The sequence below is a fragment of the Lampris incognitus genome, chromosome 2 (assembly GCF_029633865.1).
Source record: "Lampris incognitus isolate fLamInc1 chromosome 2, fLamInc1.hap2, whole genome shotgun sequence".
Taxonomy (NCBI): Eukaryota; Metazoa; Chordata; class Actinopteri; order Lampriformes; family Lampridae; genus Lampris; species Lampris incognitus.
This window is the reverse complement of record NC_079212.1, coordinates 5,369,836-5,381,324: the sequence shown is the minus strand read 5'-3', so window position 1 is coordinate 5,381,324 and position 11,489 is coordinate 5,369,836.

Here is an 11,489-nt window from a genome sequence, read left to right as displayed (position 1 = left end):
ATTGCTGGGCTAGGCTCCAGCATCCCCACGACCCAGAGAGCAGGATACGCAGTTCGGATAATAGATGGATGGAGCACGACTGTCTCTAATAGGACCCAATTTCCCCCTGGAGGTTAATAAAGCATTCTGACTCTGATTAAATCTCATGTCTTTAAAGATGCTTCCTGCAAAACTACACTCACAGACAGTGCATGAGGCACTTTCAGTAACACAAGGAATTCTTTCAGTAGCATGACACATTCTTCAATTATCTCAGCTTTACCCTCTTAAATCACACACACACACACACACCTCATTCTTCTCCCTCGTTTACCTCCACTTCCCCGGTTGTCTCCAATCTGTCATGCTCTGTGACGCGCTGTGGGGATTTAGAAACTAGACCCAGACCTGCCAAACCAGCTGTTCCAGTTCTCCCACATCACCCCAGGCACCCGGTCCCTGCAGAACACAGTTCTACTCTGGCAGGTTTAGTTCTCAGGCGGACACCCTTCCCTCAGGAGATATTTTAAGAAAATCCCACCTATGCCCGCTTATGTATTTGACTGCTGCATCTACTGTATGTGTGTGTGTGTGTGTGTGTGTGTGTGTGTGTGACAGAGAGAAAGAATGTCTAACGCCTGATATTCTCTTCTTGTGGTTTATCTTAAATAGTCCACTAGTATATTTTATCATATATCACTGTTACACTAGATCATCTACTGGTGCAGAACATCATCTGGTATGGTCAGGTGACAGAAGATAATGGTACAGTAGATCATCTTGTATGGTCAGGTGACAGAAGATAATGGTACAGTAGATCATCTTGTATGGTCAGGTGACAGAAGATAATGGTACAGTAGATCATCTTGCATGGTCAGGTGACAGAAGATAATGGTACAGTAGATCATCTTGTATGGTCAGGTGACAGAAGATAATGGTACAGTAGATCATCTTGCATGGCCAGGTGACAGAAGATAATGGTACAGTAGATCATCTTGTATGGTCAGGTGACAGAAGATAATGGTACAGTAGATCATCTTGTATGGTCAGGTGACAGAAGATAATGGTACAGTAGATCATCTTGTATGGCCAGGTGACAGAAGATAATGGTACAGTAGATCATCTTGTATGGTCAGGTGACAAAAGATAATGGTACAGTAGATCATCTTGTATGGTCAGGTGACAAAAGATAATGGTACAGTAGATCATCTTGTATGGCCAGGTGACAGAAGATAATGGTACAGTAGATCATCTTGTATGGTCAGGTGACAGAAGATAATGGTACAGTAGATCATCTTGTATGGTCAGGTGATAGAAGATAATGGTACAGTAGCTCATCTTGCATGGTCAGGTGACAGAAGATAATGGTACAGTAGATCATCTTGTATGGTCAGGTGACAGAAGATAATGGTACAGTAGATCATCTTGTATGGTCAGGTGACAGAAGATAATGGTACAGCACGTCATCTTGTATGGTCAGGTTACAGAAGATCATGGTACAGTAGATCATCTTGTATGGTCAGGTGACAGAAGATAATGGTACAGTAGATCATCTTGCATGGCCAGGTGACAGAAGATAATGGTACAGTAGATCATCTTGTATGGTCAGGTGACAGAAGATAATGGTACAGTAGCTCATCTTGTATGGTCAGGTGACAGAAGATAATGGTACAGTAGATCATCTTGTATGGCCAGGTGACAGAAGATAATGATACAGTAGATCATCTTGTATGGTCAGGTGACAGAAGATAATGGTACAGTAGCTCATCTTGTATGGTCAGGTGACAGAAGATAATGGTACAGTAGATCATCTTGTATGGCCAGGTGACAGAAGATAATGGTACAGTAGATCATCTTGTATGGTCAGGTGACAAAAGATAATGGTACAGTAGATCATCTTGTATGGTCAGGTGACAAAAGATAATGGTAGAGTAGATCATCTTGTATGGCCAGGTGACAGAAGATAATGGTACAGTAGATCATCTTGTATGGTCAGGTGACAGAAGATAATGGTACAGTAGATCATCTTGTATGGTCAGGTGACAGAAGATAATGGTACAGTAGATCATCTTGTATGGTCAGGTGACAGAAGATAATGGTACAGTAGCTCATCTTGTATGGTCAGGTGACAGAAGATAATGGTACAGTAGATCATCTTGTATGGCCAGGTGACAGAAGATAATGATACAGTAGATCATCTTGTATGGTCAGGTGACAGAAGATAATGGTACAGTAGCTCATCTTGTATGGTCAGGTGACAGAAGATAATGGTACAGTAGATCATCTTGTATGGCCAGGTGACAGAAGATAATGGTACAGTAGATCATCTTGTATGGTCAGGTGACAAAAGATAATGGTACAGTAGATCATCTTGTATGGTCAGGTGACAAAAGATAATGGTAGAGTAGATCATCTTGTATGGCCAGGTGACAGAAGATAATGGTACAGTAGATCATCTTGTATGGTCAGGTGACAGAAGATAATGGTACAGTAGATCATCTTGTATGGTCAGGTGATAGAAGATAATGGTACAGTAGATCATCTTGTATGGTCAGGTGACAGAAGATAATGGTACAGTAGATCATCTTGTATGGTCAGGTGACAGAAGATAATGGTACAGTAGATCATCTTGTATGGTCAGGTGACAGAAGATAATGGTACAGTAGATCATCTTGTATGGTCAGGTGACAGAAGATAATGGTACAGTAGATCATCTTGTATGGTCAGGTGACAGAAGATAATGGTACAGTAGCTCATCTTGTATGGTCAGGTGACAGAAGATAATGCTACAATAGCTCATCTTGCATGGCCAGGTGACAGAAGATAATGCTACAGTAGTTCATCTTGCATGGCCAGGTGACGGAAGACAATGGTACAGTAGATCGATCATCTTGTATGGTCAGGTGACAGAAGATAATGGTACAGTAGCTCATCTTGCATGGTCAGGTGACAGAAGATAATGGTACAGTAGATCATCTTGTATGGTCAGGTGACAGAAGATAATGGTACAGTAGATCATCTTGTATGGTCAGGTGACAGAAGATAATGGTACAGCACGTCATCTTGTATGGTCAGGTTACAGAAGATCATGGTACAGTAGATCATCTTGTATGGTCAGGTGATAGAAGATAATGGTACAGTAGATCATCTTGTATGGTCAGATGACAGAAGATAATGGTACAGTAGATCATCTTGTATGGTCAGGTGATAGAAGATAATGGTACAGTAGCTCATCTTGTATGGTCAGGTGATAGAAGATAATGGTACAGTAGCTCATCTTGTATGGCCAGGTGACAGAAGATAATGGTACAGTAGCTCATCTTGTATGGCCAGGTGACAGAAGATGATGGTACAGTAGCTCATCTTGTATGGTCAGGTGACAGAAGATGATGGGGAATGTAAAGCTGATACGCAGACAACCTCAGACATAGCTTTGTTTACAATTTTAGAAAAATGAATGAAAATATTGCCAAAGGTTCGAATGAAAATGCTTCATCACGATGGGTAGACTGAACAAGCCAAATCAGAACAGCTGTTCATTGAAAATAGAGTCACAGCGCCACCTCCCGTTTTTAGAGGACAATACCAAATTTAGTTAAGAATTTCCCTGTGTACCTTTCCTTCCCATTAATTAATTTGACTTTTTCTTAATCAAGTTCCGCAAAAGTTAAAAAAGTTTATTGTCCAATTAGTGGAAGTTGGAGATTTGTTTATTTTTTCAATTTTTCTATTTGGATATATACTTTATTGATCCCCGTAGGGAAATTATGCTCTGCATTAAACCCACCCTAGCTGTGTGGGAGCAGTGGGCAGCTGCGGCGCCCGAGAGCCAACTCCAGTTTGTCTTGTCATGCCTTGCTCAGGGGCACCGACAGGAGTATTAACCCTAACATGCAGGTCTTTTTGGAAACCGGAGCACCCGGAGAAAACCCACCGCAGACACGGGGAGAACATGCAAACTCCACACAGAGGACGACCTGGGATGACCCCCAAGGTTGGACTACCCCGGGGTCCGAACCCAGGACCTTCTTGCTGTGAGGCGACAGCGCTAACCACTGCGCCACTGTGCCGCAAATTTTGATTATTTGATGCAAGAAAAGATTTGATGCATGAGAAATATACATTCGGGGCATGACTACCTACATGACATGTGGCGTGGGCAGAAATCCCAGTGTGGGTGGGCAGAGAGAAAATCAGGCGGTCCAGCCCGTCCAAGACCAATCATACTTAATAGGTTCTGAAATGAATATGTTAACCAAAATAGGCCATTACTTGCCTGAATGCACTGCAGTTTCATCATACAAGCCTTATACATCATCAGAGCGGTAATGTTACACACACCAAGACCAACATCAACAGCCTGGCAACTGGCAAGGCAGCCGCACACACACGTGTTGTCAGACACACTCCGTCATGTCAGCATCCCAGTAAAAGTTTTGTATTACCGGGAACGGGCCTGTTATTTTACCATCACTTGACATCACTTGACTTCGGGTGGCACGGTGGTGCACTGGTTACCATTGTCGCCTCACAGCAAGAAGGGCCTGGGTTCGAACCCCGGGGTGGCCCAACCTCGGGGGTCATCCCAGGTCGTCCTCTGTGTGGAGTTTGCGCGTTCTCCCCGTGTCTGCGGTGGGTTTTCTCCGGGCGCTCCGGTTTCCCCCACCATCAAAACCACATGCATGTTAGGGTTAACACTCCTGTCTGTGCCCCTGAGCAAGGCATGGCGAGACCAATTGGGAGTTGGTCCCCGGGTGCTGCGCGGCGGCTGCCCACTGCTCCTAGCTACACAGCTGGGATGGGTTAAATGCACAGCATAATTTCCCCAAGGGGGATTAATAAAGTAGTAAGGAAAAACAACACACACACACACAACAAAAACTATAGCCAATAAACAATCATACTGAGCTAGGCACTAGGCTACTACAGCGTGGAAATGTAAATCAGCTTACTTTTGGTGACTACAGCAGGGGAGGACGGGGTTTGGCGTTGAACGCTGCCATTATTTCAGTCCAACGAGTCAGTCAGTTCTCCTTCAAAGGGCAGCAGGGACGAAGAGTTCAGTCTGTATGCCATCATCGATGCCCTGATGCCAGTTCTTATCCGACTTACAGTTGAAAAGGGTCTTTCAACAGTACTGCTGGATAAGGGTAGGGTGACGAGGGCCCGTAGGAGAGGACTCGTTTTGGGGGATATGTCACCGGGGCATGCGTCGAGCACTTCAGCAAGCGGTGGAGAGGCCCCGTCGGCTGTGACCTTTCTCTTCTCTTTTGTGTTAAAACGACAAAAGGGGGAAACCCCCCCCCCCAAAAGACATGCATGTTAGGGTTGATACTCCTGCCTGTGTCCCGGAGCAAGCAACAGGAAGGAGAACTGGGGTTGGTCCCCGGGCGCTGCACCACAGCTGCCCACCGCTCCTACACAGCAGGAAACAAATGCCAGTGTAAGCTGTACAATGACAAAATAAAGTGGCTCTCGCTTCTGTCTCTTCTAAGCTCACGTCTCTTAGACCAGTGGTTCTCCACCTTTTTGAGGTCCTGGACCCCCTGCGTATGTTTGATCTACCCTGAGGACCCCTCCACCTGATCTTGGGGGAGGGGGGTTGCAATTTGATAGAAACAGTAGAAACTGCATTTTAAATTGCATTATAGCATTTATTCACTCTTTGGGGCAAAAATAAGAGCTTTCAGTTGTAACTTAGATATAGTTAACAAGACAGAATTCTTATGCAGTAACTTTCAGATATATGTAACAAAACAGAATTCTTATGCAGTAACTTTCAGATATATGTAACAACACAGAATATGTATTCAGTAACTTTCAGATATATGTAACAACACAGAATATGTATTCAGTAACTTTCAGATATATGTAACAAAACAGAATATGTATTCAGTAACTTTCAGATATATGTAACAAAACAGAATATGTATTCAGTAACTTTCAGATATATGTAACAACACAGAATATGTATTCAGTAACTTTCAGATATATGTAACAAAACAGAATATGTATTCAGTAACTATCAGATATATGTAACAAAACAGAATATGTATTCAGTAACTTTCAGATATATGTAACAAAACAGAATATGTATTCAGTAACTTTCAGATATATGTAACAAAACAGAATATGTATTCAGTAACTTTCAGATATATGTAACAACACAGAATATGTATTCAGTAACTTTCAGATATATGTAACAAAACAGAATATGTATTCAGTAACTTTCAGATATATGTAACAAAACAGAATATGTATTCAGTAACTTTCAGATATATGTAACGAAACAGAATATGTATTCAGTAACTTTCAGATATATGTAACAACACAGAATTTTTATGCAGTAACTGTTAACAATGCAAACGGGAGCGAGATCTCTTATTAAAATGCAACAAATTACACTTGTGAAACAGATGTAATTAGAGAAAAAAGTCCTGTTACCCTTTATAGTTTAGGTAGATAAAGGTCTCAGTCACATTTGAGTAAAATAATCCTATTTCTATAAATGTCATAGGATATTTTTTTTAAAGATATTTTATTTTCACGGACCCCTTGCAACTACACCACGGACCACTAGGGGTCCGCGGACCCCCGGTTGAGAAACACTGTCTTAGACATACAAAGTACTTGAGTTTATTACCGTAAAAACACGTACAAAGAGCAACAACAACAAAAAAGTAAAATATTTTCTATTGATTGTTACTGACCTGTTAACAAATGTAAATAAATGATAAATTAATCAGGGGCATCTGGGTAGTGTAGCGGTCTACCAACACGGGGATCACCGGTTCGAATCCCCACGTTACCTTGGTCAAGTGTCCCTACAGACACAATTGTCCGTGTCTGCGGGTGGGGACGCCGGATGTGGGCATGTGTCCCGGTCACTGCACCAAGCAAAGACCAGGACACATGCCAGGACCAGGACTGACTCTATTAGCCAACCAATAGTCTTTGCTCAGGACCTCGATTTGTAGACTCGGGTGTGTAACTGCTTGGTTGGAACAATGACCTGCAACCACACCAGCCCTTTCTGGACCATGTTGCCCATCCCTGGTAGTCTCAAGGCTGACGGCTGAGCCCTCGACAACTTTTCACTTCAGTAAATGAGGCCAAATAAATCAAAAATGGCAGCTTCAAAAAGGAAAACAGTAATCATGTTTTACACAAGGCTGGATTAATACCCCCCCCCCAGGGGCCCCTGGGCACTGAAGCTCATACCCCCCCCCACACACACACACATACACACACCATGCCCACCCCACACCCCAGCCATTAAACCCCACCTTAATTAGTTTGAGCTTCCAGTCAAGCTGGCATGTCAAATCCATCAGACCATAATCACACACCTACTGGTCAAAAGCTGAATAAGCAGTCCAGCTGAGCAGGTATGTCTGCACAGTTCAACAGACCAAGCACTGCCATTTCACTCACACATCACAAGACAAGGAAACTACCACTGCTGCTGCTGCTACTATTTTCGGCTACTCCCGTTAGGGGGCGCCACAGCAGATCCATTTCCATCTCTTCCTGTCCTCTGCGTCTTCCTCTGTCACACCAGCCACCTGCATGTCCTCCCTCACCACATCCATAAACCTCCTCTTTGGCCTTCCTCTTCTCCTCTTCCCTGGAAGCCCCATATTCAGCATCCTTCTCCCAATATACCCAGCATCTCTCCTCCACACATGTCCAAACCGTCTCCATCTTGCCTCTCTTGCTTTGTCTCCAAACCGTCCAACCTGAGCTGCCCCTCTAATACAGTGGTTCTCCACCTTTTTGGGGTCCTGGACCCCCTGCGTATTTTTGATCCACCCTGAGGACCCCTCCACCTGATCTTGGGGGAGGGGGGTTGCAATTTGATAGAAACAGTAGAAACTGCATTTTAAATTGCATTATAGCATTTATTCACTCTTTGGGGCAAAAATAAGAGCTTTCAGTTGTAACTTAGATATAGTTAACAAAACAGAATTCTTATGCAGTAACTTTCAGATATATGTAACAAAACAGAATATGTATTCAGTAACTTTCAGATATATGTAACAAAACAGAATTCTTATGCAGTAACTTTCAGATATATGTAACAAAACAGAATATGTATTCAGTAACTTTCAGATATATGTAACAACACAGAATATGTATTCAGTAATTTTCAGATATATGTAACAACACAGAATATGTATTCAGTAACTTTCAGATATATGTAACAAAACAGAATATGTATTCAGTAACTTTCAGATATATGTAACAACACAGAATATGTATTCAGTAACTTTCAGATATATGTAACAAAACAGAATATGTATTCAGTAACTTTCAGATATATGTAACAAAACAGAATATGTATTCAGTAACTTTCAGATATATGTAACAAAACAGAATATGTATTCAGTAACTTTCAGGTATATGTAACAACACAGAATATGTATTCAGTAACTTTCAGATATATGTAACAAAACAGAATATGTATTCAGTAACTTTCAGATATATGTAACAACAGAATATGTATTCAGTAACTTTCAGATATATGTAACAAAACAGAATATGTATTCAGTAACTTTCAGATATATGTAACAACACAGAATATGTATTCAGTAACTTTCAGATATGTGTAACAACAGAATATGTATTCAGTAACTTTCAGATATATGTAACAAAACAGAATATGTATTCAGTAACTTTCAGATATATGTAACAACAGAATATGTATTCAGTAACTTTCAGATATATGTAACAAAACAGAATATGTATTCAGTAACTTTCAGATATATGTAACAACAGAATATGTATTCAGTAACTTTCAGATATATGTAACAAAACAGAATATGTATTCAGTAACTTTCAGATATATGTAACAAAACAGAATATGTATTCAGTAACTTTCAGATATATGTAACAAAACAGAATATGTATTCAGTAACTTTCAGGTATATGTAACAACACAGAATATGTATTCAGTAACTTTCAGATATATGTAACAAAACAGAATATGTATTCAGTAACTTTCAGATATATGTAACAACAGAATATGTATTCAGTAACTTTCAGATATATGTAACAAAACAGAATATGTATTCAGTAACTTTCAGATATATGTAACAACACAGAATATGTATTCAGTAACTTTCAGATATGTGTAACAACAGAATATGTATTCAGTAACTTTCAGATATATGTAACAAAACAGAATATGTATTCAGTAACTTTCAGATATATGTAACAACAGAATATGTATTCAGTAACTTTCAGATATATGTAACAAAACAGAATATGTATTCAGTAACTTTCAGATATATGTAACAACAGAATATGTATTCAGTAACTTTCAGATATATGTAACAAAACAGAATATGTATTCAGTAACTTTCAGATATATGTAACAAAACAGAATATGTATTCAGTAACTTTCAGATATATGTAACAAAACAGAATATGTATTCAGTAACTTTCAGATATATGTAACAACACAGAATATGTATTCAGTAACTTTCAGATATGTGTAACAACAGAATATGTATTCAGTAACTTTCAGATATATGTAACAAAACAGAATATGTATTCAGTAACTTTCAGATATATGTAACAACAGAATATGTATTCAGTAACTTTCAGATATATGTAACAAAACAGAATATGTATTCAGTAACTTTCAGATATATGTAACAACAGAGTATGTATTCAGTAACTTTCAGATATATGTAACAAAACAGAATATGTATTCAGTAACTTTCAGATATATGTAACAAAACAGAATATGTATTCAGTAACTTTCAGATATATGTAACAAAACAGAATATGTATTCAGTAAATTTCAGATATATGTAACAAAACAGAATATGTATTCAGTAACTTTCAGATATATGTAACAACAGAATATGTATTCAGTAACTTTCAGATATATGTAACAAAACAGAATATGTATTCAGTAACTTTTAACAATGCAAACGGGAGCGAGATCTCTTATTAAAATACAATAAATTACACTTGTGAAACAGATGTAATTAGATAAAAAAAAGTCCTGTTACCCTTTATAGTTTAGGTAGATAAAGGTCTCAGTCGCATTTGAGTAAAATAATCCTATTTCTATACATGTCATAGGATCTTCTTTTTTAAAGATATTTTATTTTCACGGACCCCTTGCAATTACACCACGGACCACTAGGTGTCCGCGGACCCCCGGTTGAGAAACACTGCTCCAATATACTCGTTCCTAATCCCGTCCTTCTTCGTCACTCCCAATGAAAATCTTATCATCTTCAAGTCAACAACAAAGACAAAAAAACAACACACAAAAAACAAGACAAGTAAACAATGGATTAAATCGCCTCGAGGCAGTGTGTGACTCTAGACTATGGCAATATTTGTGTTCACCGGAAACCACCCAAGCAGACAGCCCACCGGTTATTACTGACGCATCATGATGTGACTGACTCACAACAAGTCCATCCTCACACAGAACTGCAAAAAACCAACACTATATATATAGCAGCGTCGCACCACAGTGACGCAACACCCGTGTTACGCAATCAGCCTATCAAATAAACCCCACCCACAACATATACAGCAACACCCAACCGCCACATAATCAACTGGTTCTTGCCTTTAGAAGTTCTTCTTTCCTGACTTTTTCGGGTGAACGATTCTTCAATGTGGGGCACTTTTGGCTTCTGACATTTTGAAAAATAAATGTCTTTAAAATCTGCCCCCCCCCCCAAAAAAAAGGCTCTATTAAGTGGTGTGGAACAAATATCTTAGCGTAGCTCTGATCGTCCTACAAAAGAAGTTTGATGTTATGGTGCTTTTTTCAAAGTTGTGACAGCAAAATGGGACGGTAACGACACGTGACGGTAATGACGACTCTCACTTTTTAGAGAAGAAGTTGGCCGAGTCTTAGACTTGCTAAGCTAACTTGTTAGCTAGCATACAATGTGCAATGGCTATGGACTGGCGTCTGGCGGCCTGTCCAGGGTGTCTCCCCGCCTGCCGCCCAATGACTGCTGGGATAGGCTCCAGCTTCCCCGCGACCCTGAGAGCAGGATACGCGGTTTGGATAATGGATGGAGGTTTGGATAATGGATGGAATGGATGGAGGTTTGGATAATGGAGGGAATGGATGGAGGTTTGGATAATGGATGGAATGGATGGAGGTTTGCATTAATGGATGGAGGTTTAGATAATGGATGGATGGATGGATGTTTGGATAATGGATGGATGGATGGAGGTTCGGATAATGGATGGATGGATGGATGGATGTTTGGATAATGGATGGATGGATGGAGGTTTGGATAATGGATGAATGGATGGAGGTTTGGATAATGGATGGATGGGTGTTTGGATAATGTATGAATGGATGGAGGTTTGGATAATGGATGAATGGATGAAGGTTCGGATAATGGATGGATGGATGTTTGGATAATGGATGAATGGATGGAGGTTCGGATAATGGATGGATGGATATGCGTGAACAAAGGGAAACGTCTCATTTCTGAACTATAACACTCCATTAGTAGCTT